General features: G+C 38.4%; 1 protein-coding gene across 1 annotated transcript in view; it reads right to left on the minus strand.

The window, feature by feature from the left end:
* The window catches only part of PIP4K2A (phosphatidylinositol-5-phosphate 4-kinase type 2 alpha), a 144296-nt gene extending 133166 nt beyond the window's left edge, over nt 1-11130 (minus strand). The window contains exon 1 of the mRNA XM_023533140.1: nt 11023-11130. The gene's annotated coding sequence lies outside the window, so the exon portion shown is untranslated. The remainder of the gene's footprint in view (nt 1-11022) is intronic.
* Between the last annotated feature and the right edge of the window lie 838 nt (nt 11131-11968).

Here is an 11968-nt window from a genome sequence, read left to right on the forward strand (position 1 = left end):
TGACTCAATGATGAAAACGTAGAGCTGGGGTTGTTGAGGCCATCTTGCTACCACAAGGGCAAAGATAAAGCAAACACAAAGAAAATGGAGTTGAGATAAGAAGAAAGAACCAGGTACAGGTAAACTATGTAAACCTCTAGGTAGAACGACACCTGGAATTTTGTGTACACAGGTCAGTAAATTCCCTCCTTGACTGAGCAAGCTTGAGTTCTTTTCTGTCACTTGCAAAATCAATTTAAAAAACAGAGTCCTAACGATTTGCCAATTAGGTTTTGATCTCCCTGAGCTTGAGATTAAGCTTCTTTTGGTTCCCAACAGTACCACGAATAGTGTTCAGTGATTCATGAACACCTTGGGTCCAGGGCTATGTTTCATTTTACTTTATATCTGTCCCCAAACCTAATAGTAATAATGGACACATCAAACATCTGTTTTGTTACTTCTCAGAGCTCCCCTCCAACTGGGATAAAACTCTCATAACCCCATCGCAGCCTGCTGGGGGAGCCAGCGTCGCCGACGATGCAGGCCTCCTGCCCTCTGCGACAGGGAGAACACGGGAATAACCCCAAATCACTCGGGGCGACGGCTGATGTTTAGGAGCACAGCACTAGTCTTCCGTCGACACCTCCAAATTTCAAGGGACTCATATTCGCTTTTTCAAAAACCTTCTTAAATGTTATTTTTTCCTTTTGTGGATCTATAAACCATTCCTCCAAGAGCAATGTCAAATTTTTCTCTTTACTTTGAAGCATCTTCAAAAGGATGCCTTTAATCCTGTTACTCCAAAGCAAAAGACCTGTTTCACTGAAAGAAAGACCATTCTTACCAACAAAAACAACAACAACAACCTAAAACTATTCATATTCTATAGTGGTAAACCTTGTGTCTCTATGCTTATTGTGGAAAGGACTCTCAACATGAGATCTGCTCTCTTGACAAAATGTCTAAGTGCACAGCAAAGCCTTGTTAACTCCAGGCACAGGGCTGTGTAGTAGATCTCTAGAACGTAATCATCTTGCTCTTTGTTGTTATATAAATGTCTTCTAAAAAAAAATATGCCCACCAAAACAAAACAAACAAAAACCCAAGTGCCTGAGGACACAGCCTGAATTTTGGAAATGCGTTCTCTGTCACGTGACTCTGAAAAGCAGAGAATATACAGCTGGTCTGTCCACCTGAAGAGCTTAGAGCCCAGACATATGAGATGAGAGAGTAGGTGGGAATATTGTTATTAATACTGTGACTTTTAAAATGGATGCAATCATGCTAAATTTCAGAGACAGTATCTTTTTTTTTTTTTTTGATGGATATGGGAGAGCACTATTGTGAAATCATTTTCAACTGGACTTACAAATGGGATCTACCTATTTTGGGGGGCTACAAACCCTAACTGAGGTCACTACTACAGAAATATGTGGCGCCAGAAGTACAGACAGGAAAAGAAACGTGTAATTTTTCCTAAGCAATCAGCTATGAATAAAATGCAAAAATACTTCACTCACCCCGGAGGAAAATTGTTTTCTAAAAACTTCTTTTGTTGATCTTTTCAGAATTAGACTTACTAGGCTTTGCTCTTACTGTGAGTATGTGGCAGCAAAATGTCACACCACAATATAAATCGTTTTAGAAAAATATTGCCAATTAGAGAATATAACAGTTATAAAAAAAATTACTCAAAGTGTTGAATGCCACAGAACCTGTAATAGAAGAGATTCATTCCTGGAAACAACGCAACACTTTGCGATATAATACCGTGTTTCAACACTTGAACTACATGCACTGGTGAAGGAATCACCATGGCTTAATAATGTTTTATATACAGGAATCTTTGAGAACTTAAAAATAAAATACGTGTTAAACTGATGCACATATATTAAAAATAAAAACAAAGAAGATAATAGGTTTAAACTACCAAAAGGCCAAAATGCAGTGAGACAATGAAAATGAACTCAAATTCAAATTCAAGAACTACAATTCTTGAAGAAATTCCATACCTATATGTAAAAATAACAAAACAAAAAAACACTTAAATAAATGAGAAGTTTCTTTGACTAGATTTTTACCAAATCAACTATCTTATCAACCCATTGGGATTATATAGGTGCTATGTAGCAAAAGATCCCATAGGAATGAGAATGAGGATTCTCTCTTTTTAAATTAACTCTAAGCCGCTATCCTAAACCTAGAGCAATCCTAGGCATTTTACATATATTATCTCATAAAATCCGCAGAACAATTCCATTAGATACGAATTTTTATCTCCATTTTAAAGAAGAGAAAATTGAATTCAGACAAGTTAAATAACTCACCCAAGACTTAATCCCACAGCAAAACCCATAGCACCTCAGGGCCTTGTGATTAGGGCTCCAAGATACCCCTAAGCAGATCTCTGGGCTCCTCCAGGCTGCCCGGGGCTGCTGGGCACTGTGGAATGTGCACCAACCAGAATCCAGATGCCGACTCAGTCCTGACCCCTGGATGACCAGACAAACCAAGACCCCCTCCAGCCTCAGCTCACAAGGAGGCTGGACTGGGTTCCTTCTGATTCTAACGGCTGAATTCAATTTGAAAAATCGAGATTTAACCAGGTTTCAATGACTTTCTCTTTTCCTAAGTATATACCACCCAGTAACTCATAAAACATGTTATTCTAGTGTTTTTAGCCACATGATGACTCAATTATCCTGAGGACTAACTGGACAAAAGGCTTTCATTTAATTGCCATAAGGGATGGATCTCTAAAAGATCTCTTTCTGGAGGCTGTTTTCGGGGTGAGGACCGCTTAATTACCTTCGGTGTAGCTTCAACATCACACATCTTCATACTTTCCCTACCTGCCCACTCACCACCCTCCCACAGCAGAGTTCTCGGCCCCTGCTACAACGGACAGACATTGTGTCCTTCGCACAGCACACGAGCTTTGAGGATGGTTTCCAGGACTCACTGCCTGGCTAGATGTGAGCTCCTTGAGGGCGAGACACAATCTTACTTATCCCTGTCTCTCCAGCACCTACCCGCTCCTTGCTACTATGTTGGGCACATAATCAGTGTTCAAGAAATGTTTACTTGAATACTGAATTATTTAATTTTTTTTAAAGGCAGGCAAGAAGGGAGACGAGAGAAAACAATCTAGGTAAAATGTGGTTTGTGATTCACAGGATCCCATTAAACCTATACCAAGTACAGGCCTGCCTCATTTTGCACGAATGACCTGTTCCTGAAAGGTAAGTTTTATAAATTGATTCATCTTGCTAATAATTTGCGAGAATCTTAACTTTAATTTCAAATGTAACATTTCCTTATAATTTAATAATCTGTATATCCCCCATCTCCTGACAACAATAAATACTAAAACATACCAGAGAGCCTCTATAATTCAAGAAAACTTGCAGGATTTTTTTAAAGCAAAAAAAAAAAAAAAAAAGTGTCATGGAACATGACCACCACCTCAGTTAATCTACACTGTTCAGGACGTGAGCGTTTTAACTTAGATCATTTATCTAGCCTTACAGTTGCAAACCACAACACGACAAAATCATTTGTTATCTGCCAAGTGGCTAAAATGAATCAGATGTTTTCCTATAAAAGATAGGTATTTACCTTCCAAATTCATCTTGTTTTTTAACTCAGACTTGTGTATACTAGGCTATATCGATCTGTATGAATGTTTTTAACATATGAAAACAAAGACAGGAAACATCAGGTGAAATCGGGACCTTGGAACTCATCAGTCAAGAAAGACCTCCTTCCCCCATCCCAGGGTGAGGCTGATCAAGAAGGCTCCAAAGGTGGGGGGCTTTTTAACCCACATCTTAAGGGGCAGGAAAGAGAGAGAAGACTACTGCGGTGATGTTCCCCAGTAACGGAAGAGCAGGGTTGACAACAGGAAGGAGGAAGCAGGAAAGCGGTGTGTGCCTGGACAGCAAAGAGAGTCCTTCACAGACACGGCAAATCCTACCGACAGGGTAAAGAGGTCACTGTTAGCAGCTCCAGGCTCACGGACGCCCTGGGGCCGGCCACTCGGCCCTTTCCCACTCCCAGCTGCTCCCCCGCTGGCTTGAACACAGCTAGTCCCCTGCCCTGTGTTCCCAGCCCTTCCCTCTCACCCCGTTCTAATTCTGTGGTCCAAGTCAGTGCGAACTCTTCATTTAAACTCCTCAAGGGCAAGGAACTCGCTTTTTACCGATGTCCCCTCCCGCCCTTTCTCGTTACCTGGTATATGTACGTAGTAGGTACCCAACAAATGCTGTCTGAATGATGAATCGGTAAACGAATATGTTATTTTCAGTGTTTCACAGCAGGAAGTTACAGACGCCAGATGCAGATTCTAGGGCTGAGGACAAGCAAGAAGCAGCTGAAAAAGAGAAAACTAGACACAGGAGGAAAAGCACAGACACCCTGGGGAAAGAGAGGAAAGGGAAGGGGGTGTGGGAAGAACCCTGTGAAATTCAGTCAGAGGCCAAATGAACTCACAGTTTGTAAGAATAAAAATTCCTCAGCCAGTAGAAATGACCATCCTGACAGTTTATTATGAACCCAGCGCTGAGAAGCTGGGTGCGAGGCGTGACAGGAGCAAAAACACAAGTAAGGACCCACCACTTACGCTGAGGAAGCAGAAGGGACAAGCTCTGTATCCAGTCTCTACCTTCAACACCGGGTTTGGCGTCACCTCTTACTACCCTCTCCTACATCTTCGTTTTTAAAACTGGATTAAAATCGTTTAACCCGGGCATCTCCATTGTTCTATCAGGTCGCACTGACCCATCGGTTTTACCTCCTTCCTTTCCACATTCAAAATCTTTTCCTTTTCCCGTTTGCTAAATTTAAGTCGAAGAACCAAGAGCCTTTTGTAAGATCGGAAGAGTTTTCTCTCTGGTTTGGGTCCAGCATTTCAGTGAGATTCTGCTGACTGCCGAGGAGGATTTCTGAAATGTTACGGTGTGAGCTTTCCAAAAGGCAACCTCAATTTGATATCTGTGAGCATGCCAACAGATGCGATTGAAAACATTCTGCACATAATGAAGGGTTCTTGTCTTCAGTGTTCAGCTCTGCCCATTAATATGCAGGGCACATGGTGGGGTGGGGGTAGGGATGCACTCCTGAGCTGGAGTAAAAGCTCAGTTGGCAAGATGTGAAGTTAAGTAATGTAAAAGGAACCGTTAGCCTGATGACCACTTGAATGGTTTAGAAAAGCATAGGCTACTGCCAGGAAATGGGAAAATTATACTAACAGAAAGTATCTGGACAATGGGAATTGACTAAAAGCCAACGGTGGGACATCTAAAGACTAGGATACAAACTGTCCCCACAAAATGACCACCTGACCAAGCTAGGAATCTGCAAGTCTGGGCTTAGAGTGAAACACACACACCTAGGTGGGTCTCGGCCAAGCAATGCAGTACACATGCAGTTTGCCAAAATCCAGATTCTGATGGGCCAGGATGAGGAAAAGGAGAGACAATTGGTAAACTCCAAAATTCTGGGGTCAGCCTGGAAATAGGATGCATATTCTGTTAATCCTACCAACAATGTTGCCAATGGTAGATCAAAAATTCAAGCTTCGTGTCAGTGGTAAATTGAGAAGATCATGGCAACTGTAACTGAATTCAAATTTTTGGCTTTCTTGCTATGTGATCTCAAAGGACCTATTTAGGAGCCTATCTCCTTTTCAGTAAAAAGGTCTATTTTTTTTTTTATGACCGTAACACAGTAGTGTTTAATATACATTTGCTCAATTAGCAAATAAAGAAATGTTTAATTGAAATAATGTATGCAAAGAATTGGCACACAATTGGTGCTTAATAAATGTTCACTATTTTGACCCTTCGCTGCTTTCACTTTTATGTGTATTTTCTGTGTGGTTTTCTGTTTGGTTTTGTCTTAATGTACCAAATAAACAAAGTCATTTCTTTCTAATTATAAAAGTAATACATGTTCATTGAAGTAAACATATAACATATTACATTTGCAAATTGAGAAATGTACTGAACTATTGTCCAGAAAGGCCTTACTATATTATTATCAGCAATGTGGAATTGCTATTTTAATTTACATTACCACTTTGGTTAAACATTTTCATGTTTACAAATAATTTATATTTATCATTGGCTTTTCTTGTTTATGATTTTTTACTCATTCGCTACTGAATTTTTTCTTGATCATTACAAACAAAATAGTATGCCTTAATGGTTGCTGCTGTCTCTCTCTCTTTTTTTTTTACTCATGGTGACCATTGATAATTTTTCATTTTATGTGGTTAAAACTACCAGTCTTTCTCTTTTTCAGCTGGATGTTCATGTGTTTTTAAACAAAATATCTATAATTTTGAAATGTTTTACTTAAAAAATTTTAACACTAATAAGTGTTTAACAGATTTAACACAGAAGAAATAGCTTTATGATATTAATACAAATTACTAATCCAAAAGCCACAAATATTTTCATTTGTATATGAAGAAATATATTTGTAGGTAGCACATTTCATTAAAGGTGAGATTTATATATGAATGCTAAACACACAAAATTTTGTTCCCCACTGCATAAAGTTTTATTTTTATTCACATTATGTAGACATGGGGTTCTTAAAAAAAAAAATTCAAAGGGAGAAAAATTAGGAAAAAAACATAAAAACATTACTATAATTCTAATACCTAAGGTAACCAACACTGATCTGTCGAACATTTTTATACAGATATCTTTATGCATATATTCAAAACATTCATATAGAGACACATGTATACATACATATATACATATATACTTTTATATAAACAACTGGCTCTGTGCCTGTCTCATCACTTCATTTTTTCCCCTTAACCTTCTTGCCACTCCCAAACCTCATGACTAATGTTTACAGTTTGGTTGCTACATATAATAATAGAAACTCAGAGAAACACTGTGTGTTTTTTAAATACAGAATTATATTACATATACTTCTCCAAACCTTCCTTTCCCTAAACTACATTGTAGGGCTTACTCAATTGGCCTAAGTCACTTTTAATAGCCACTTAATATCCCAGAGTACGATTGTACTGCAGTTTACCTGGTCGTCCCATTACTGAAGGTCATTTGCTTCGTTTCCAATGTTTTGATGCTACACACAATGATGCGATAAACGTACCTGCATATACCTAACCTTACAGTGCTTCTACTTTATGGGATAGATTATCAGGAGTGAGACTGTGGGATCAAAGCCTATATATATTTTTTAATTTTGATAGGTATTTCCATATGGCTTTCTGGAAAGACTGTAAACATATAACATTCTCTATAATAGGTCTCTGAACTTGACCAAGTAAAAATTGACTTATTGCCTGAGGAAAAAAATTAAACACCCACTGAACGCATTTTAATTATTCTCCCCAAATTCCAATGATCTGGTTTGTGTTACTTTTACTACCTTGTTTCCCAATAACACTGTTATCTAATTATTAATACTACATAAGGAAACACAGAGAATATATAATACAAATTTTTCCACTACGAACTTCAAAATAAACATCTGAAAAATTCTGAGAGCTATAATGACTTTAAAATATATTCAATAACTTACTAATTACCAACCACAGTTTTCAAGTTGGCCATAAAAACTATAGGGGGGAGAAGAAAAACTAAGTATATGCAAAAGGTGAGAGAGAAACCAGGACCTCTCAATGCCTCTTTCTTGATTTACCAAAGAACTGCTTTTCATGCAGCAGAAAAGCGTGAATCTAGGAAGTCTGTTTTGAAAATTTATCAATCAAAAAGATAGAATCAAATATTTAGAGAGAACCAAAGAACGGCTCTGAAAGTCTACTCAGAAGGCAACGGCAAACAGAGCCATTCTGTCAACATCTTGCAGATGGCTTATCATCAAACGCTTGCCTCAGCCTGCACAAACCCCCACTGCGGTTCTCCAGGGCACGGCGCTCACTGCACTGCTTCCGGGCACGTACTCTACCACAGGCCCTGTTTGAAACAGACAAGTAGTCACTTATATCTGATAAACCCGCCCCCTTTGCTCCCCAAATGCATTTTTCCATTATATTTGTGACAAGTTTTTAATACTTTTACGCTGATGAAATAATATGCCAGCACGGCATCAGAATAACCAACCTTCACATCTCTGCAAGGAAGTTGGCTGATGCCATTCCACAGGCCGTACGTGTAACGGGCAGGTGAATCCACTCGCTGTACTTACTTACTGAAAATGACTTGAGTAAAATATATTGACGATACTAATAATTATACTAAGTAAAATGAAAATAAAAAGTAGTCATGTTTTAAGCCATAGATGGTAACTTTGTAAAAATAATAATGTGTTGACTGGCACAGAAATCTTTCATCGGATTCAGAATAATATTTTCCACATCATGTAAAACACCTTATTTTACTCCGTAAGACTAGGTACCAATGGCTTCATATGATGCTTAAAAGGGCAAGATCTTGATCAAGAAGCAAGGAAATTAAAATAGCTAGTGTTGAATTATATCCATTAAATAGACTTAATTTCTCATATAGGAAAAAAAAGTAACTAGCAAATTTTAATGTATTTAAATATGGCATACTATTCTTGAAATAGTGCATGATTATTTCTGAATTACAGCTATGGCAGCAAATATCTTAAGATCCCACTATAAACTCCCTGGCTTTGAATGTGTTGGCTTTCATCCCAAAGTTTAAAGTGGGAAAGTCACATCTATGTGGTTTTGATTATTCGACAAGCAAAGGATCATTTATAAAATGAATGGTCATAAAGAACAATTAACACCCAACAAATGAAATATATCTCAGGTTACTTTGGACACACATTTTCACACCAAAACATTAATACAGGAGGTTATAAAATTAAAATTCTCTTGGAAAGTGAATCCTTTACTTGTACTTCTTGACTAGAAAATATGTCTTTCAGATAGTTTTCCTTAGAAACTAATACCTGTAAAAAGATCATTTAAAAGTAAATATGAATGGCAGTTTTTCAACCCCTCCAAAATATTTCAGTCATGTTTCATGATTGGTATTACTCTTAACCATGGAAAATCCTGAAGTTTTCAGCAGACTTATAAATAATATTTTTTAATTGGTCTTAAAAAAAAATCTCTGCAGTAAAATTTAAAAAGATTCTCTAGAAGTTTCTCAGGCGTTTTCATCACCAACCATCACTAACTAACTAAAAGACAATGGGTTGATTTGAAAGCAAAACTAAGGGTTTTCTTGTCTAATTAGTAAAAAGCTTTTCTTCTTTTATTGGATGATAAATGAAATAGATGCTTCTGGGTCACATTTCAATATGGTACAGAGTAAAAGTCTTTTTTTGGCTTACAAATCGTCTGTCTCAGAATGCTCCCAATTCAGAATGAGTTTTCTCTAAAATTCAGTGTTATAAATAGAAGTTGCTTTTCTAAAGTAGTTCACAAAATTCTATATGACCCATATGTAAATGAAATACTATTACATGTGTTTCAATGCAGAAAAAAATTTACTTTGTAATATTCATTCTATCAATATTGGATATTAAGCAAAAACAAAACACTAATAGACATTATATAAAAAACATGTACTCCTCTTGAAGCCTGGTGCTTGAAGCAAAACACAGTTTGGGCTGTTTTTGTAAAACAAAAATAAAAATAAAAAATGAACAAATGAGATAATTTATTAGCAAACTTTGGAAACATATATTCATGTCTGGCTTCTGTTAACTCTATTATCTGTTTCGTTTCATTTTAATAAAACACTCCTGGTTTCAATACCTATTTTTTTTGTTGCCAACTGACAACACACTACTATTACATAGAAAATGGTCAGTTTAAACGTTTAGAAAAAGCATGCCTAACGGGAGAGAAAGACCGTTCAAACATTCCTACGAACACTGTACTTAAGCCTTGCTTTACTTCAGAATTTATGCTTTTGAAATTCTTTGATAGGTGAGTGTTCCAAGTGCTGACCATATGTTTTTCAACTATAATCAAAAAAGATCCTTTTTTTTTTTTTGGTTTACAAAGAGAAAGAGGAAAGAGGAACTAGGAGAGGCTGAAGATCAAAAAAGAGATCAGGAGAGATATGTATGTATAAACGAAAAAAGAAACACCCTGTCTGAAGTGGAAATTAAGTTATAAAAGAAAAAAGAAGAAGCGGGAAGGACAACTCCAGCTCCATACGTGGTCTCCACTGAGATGTGAGAGCAGAGCCGCGGAAGAAGCAGCTCAGACCCGACGAGCCCACTGGAAAGCCAGCTCTCGACCAGAGCACGCCAAGGACACAGCGCGATTTTCAGCGCATGAAGTTTTAGGTGCAGGTGCTGAGGGGTGCAGGCTTGGAAAATTCAGAATGTTTTATTTTTAAAAAATAATCATTACTAGTAAAAATAAAAAGTATGAATAGCTTTCTAATTTCTAATTTGCACGTTTATTTGTAGAAGCACAGTGCACGTGAGTGAATACGATCTGGTCACTGACAGCCTGACCACGTTACAACAGGGAGGCTGCGCTGGCCACCGGAAGCGGAGGACTTCCTCTCGACGCTCTTTACTGCGGCCTCGCTTTTTATTGAGATAGAAATCCCTGTCCAACGTTACAATGATCTATACCATTTCTCAGTGCTTCCATCAATTTGCAGTCTTTGAACGGAGTAACTATACCACCACGTGTACTTTAAAACTCATACAGACAACTAAAAAGTAAGATCACACACCCATTATTCAAGTTCTACCTGATTCGTTTCTTCCAGAGAATTACGAAAATGGGTTAAGAGATTCCTTATCCATAGTTATTTAACTTTAAAAATACGCTCACTTTGGTTTCTTACGTAGGTCTCTTTCTCACTAACACAAATGTTTGAAAATATAAAGCACATCTATCAAAGACACACCTTTGATATGCCTTTGTATGGGGCGAATCTGGCCAAATGTGGGGGACATCTACACACAAAAGCGGTGGAAACTGGGGAAGGGCCAGAGGAAATAGAAATGAACATGTAAGTCCAGAGGACATGATGCAGAGAAAAATTTCAGGACAGATTAAGTAAGAAGGGGCAGAAAGAGACCTACCTATATAACAGAGGCCTACACAGCAAGGCATGAGTCACGCCAGCCTTGATTCAGGATGTCCTTGTTCAAAATGTTGCCCAACTCCAGACAGTAAATTCCAGCCCTCAACATCCTAAAAAAAAAAAAAACGGGCTGGCAGGTTGGTATGTTATTAACCAAGATGCGCCAAAGGGGATCCGGATGTGACACACCAAAAGATGTCACTTTGACGTAAAAATTACTTTGAGCTAAAGGCATCTGAGTTGCTGAAATCCTGCACCTGCCTAAAAGCATCTCAGAAGGACTCAGTTGTCATGAAGCCATCACCGGGATCAACTCTGACCTCTCCTTTGAGAAGTCAGCGGCACACCCCGCAGACTTTGTCACAAACTCTCACGTCTCTCACTTAGTCTCCTAGGGCCCATTTATCTTTCCCAAAAGTCATTTGCTTTTCCAAAAGTCCCCTCTCTCCCTGTCTTTCCCGACTAAACTAGGTATCTAGACCCCAAATTCTGACCTCTCCATTGAGTCACTCATCACAGGTGCCTGGGCCATGCATGAGTTAATAAACTTATGTTTGTTTTGCTCCTGTTAATCTATCTACTGTCAGTCTAATTTACAGGACCCCAGCCAATGAACCTAAGATGGGTAAAGGAAAGAAAGAAAACAAAACAAAACAAAACATAATTTTTCCTCCCTTACAGCAGCAATGTGAAATTTTTCAAGAAAATGAGTGAGTTCCTCAGAAGTGTTCTTGTATTAACACAGCCTCATTTTCAGGAACCAGAACAGATCCAGAGATCTCATTCCTGCCTCCTCACCTCCTGCCTCCCCACCCAGGACCACCTCCTGGACCTGTAACTCCTCTGAGCAGACCGGGTCCTATTTGAGGGCTGTGCCATTGCCTCTGGCACAGCTCTCAAATGCCCCATGAAGCCCTCAGTCTCCCAGGGTGGCAACTGCTACC

The sequence above is a fragment of the Pteropus vampyrus genome, unplaced genomic scaffold (genome assembly GCF_000151845.1).
Source record: "Pteropus vampyrus isolate Shadow unplaced genomic scaffold, Pvam_2.0 Scaffold96, whole genome shotgun sequence".
Lineage (NCBI taxonomy): Eukaryota > Metazoa > Chordata > Mammalia > Chiroptera > Pteropodidae > Pteropus > Pteropus vampyrus.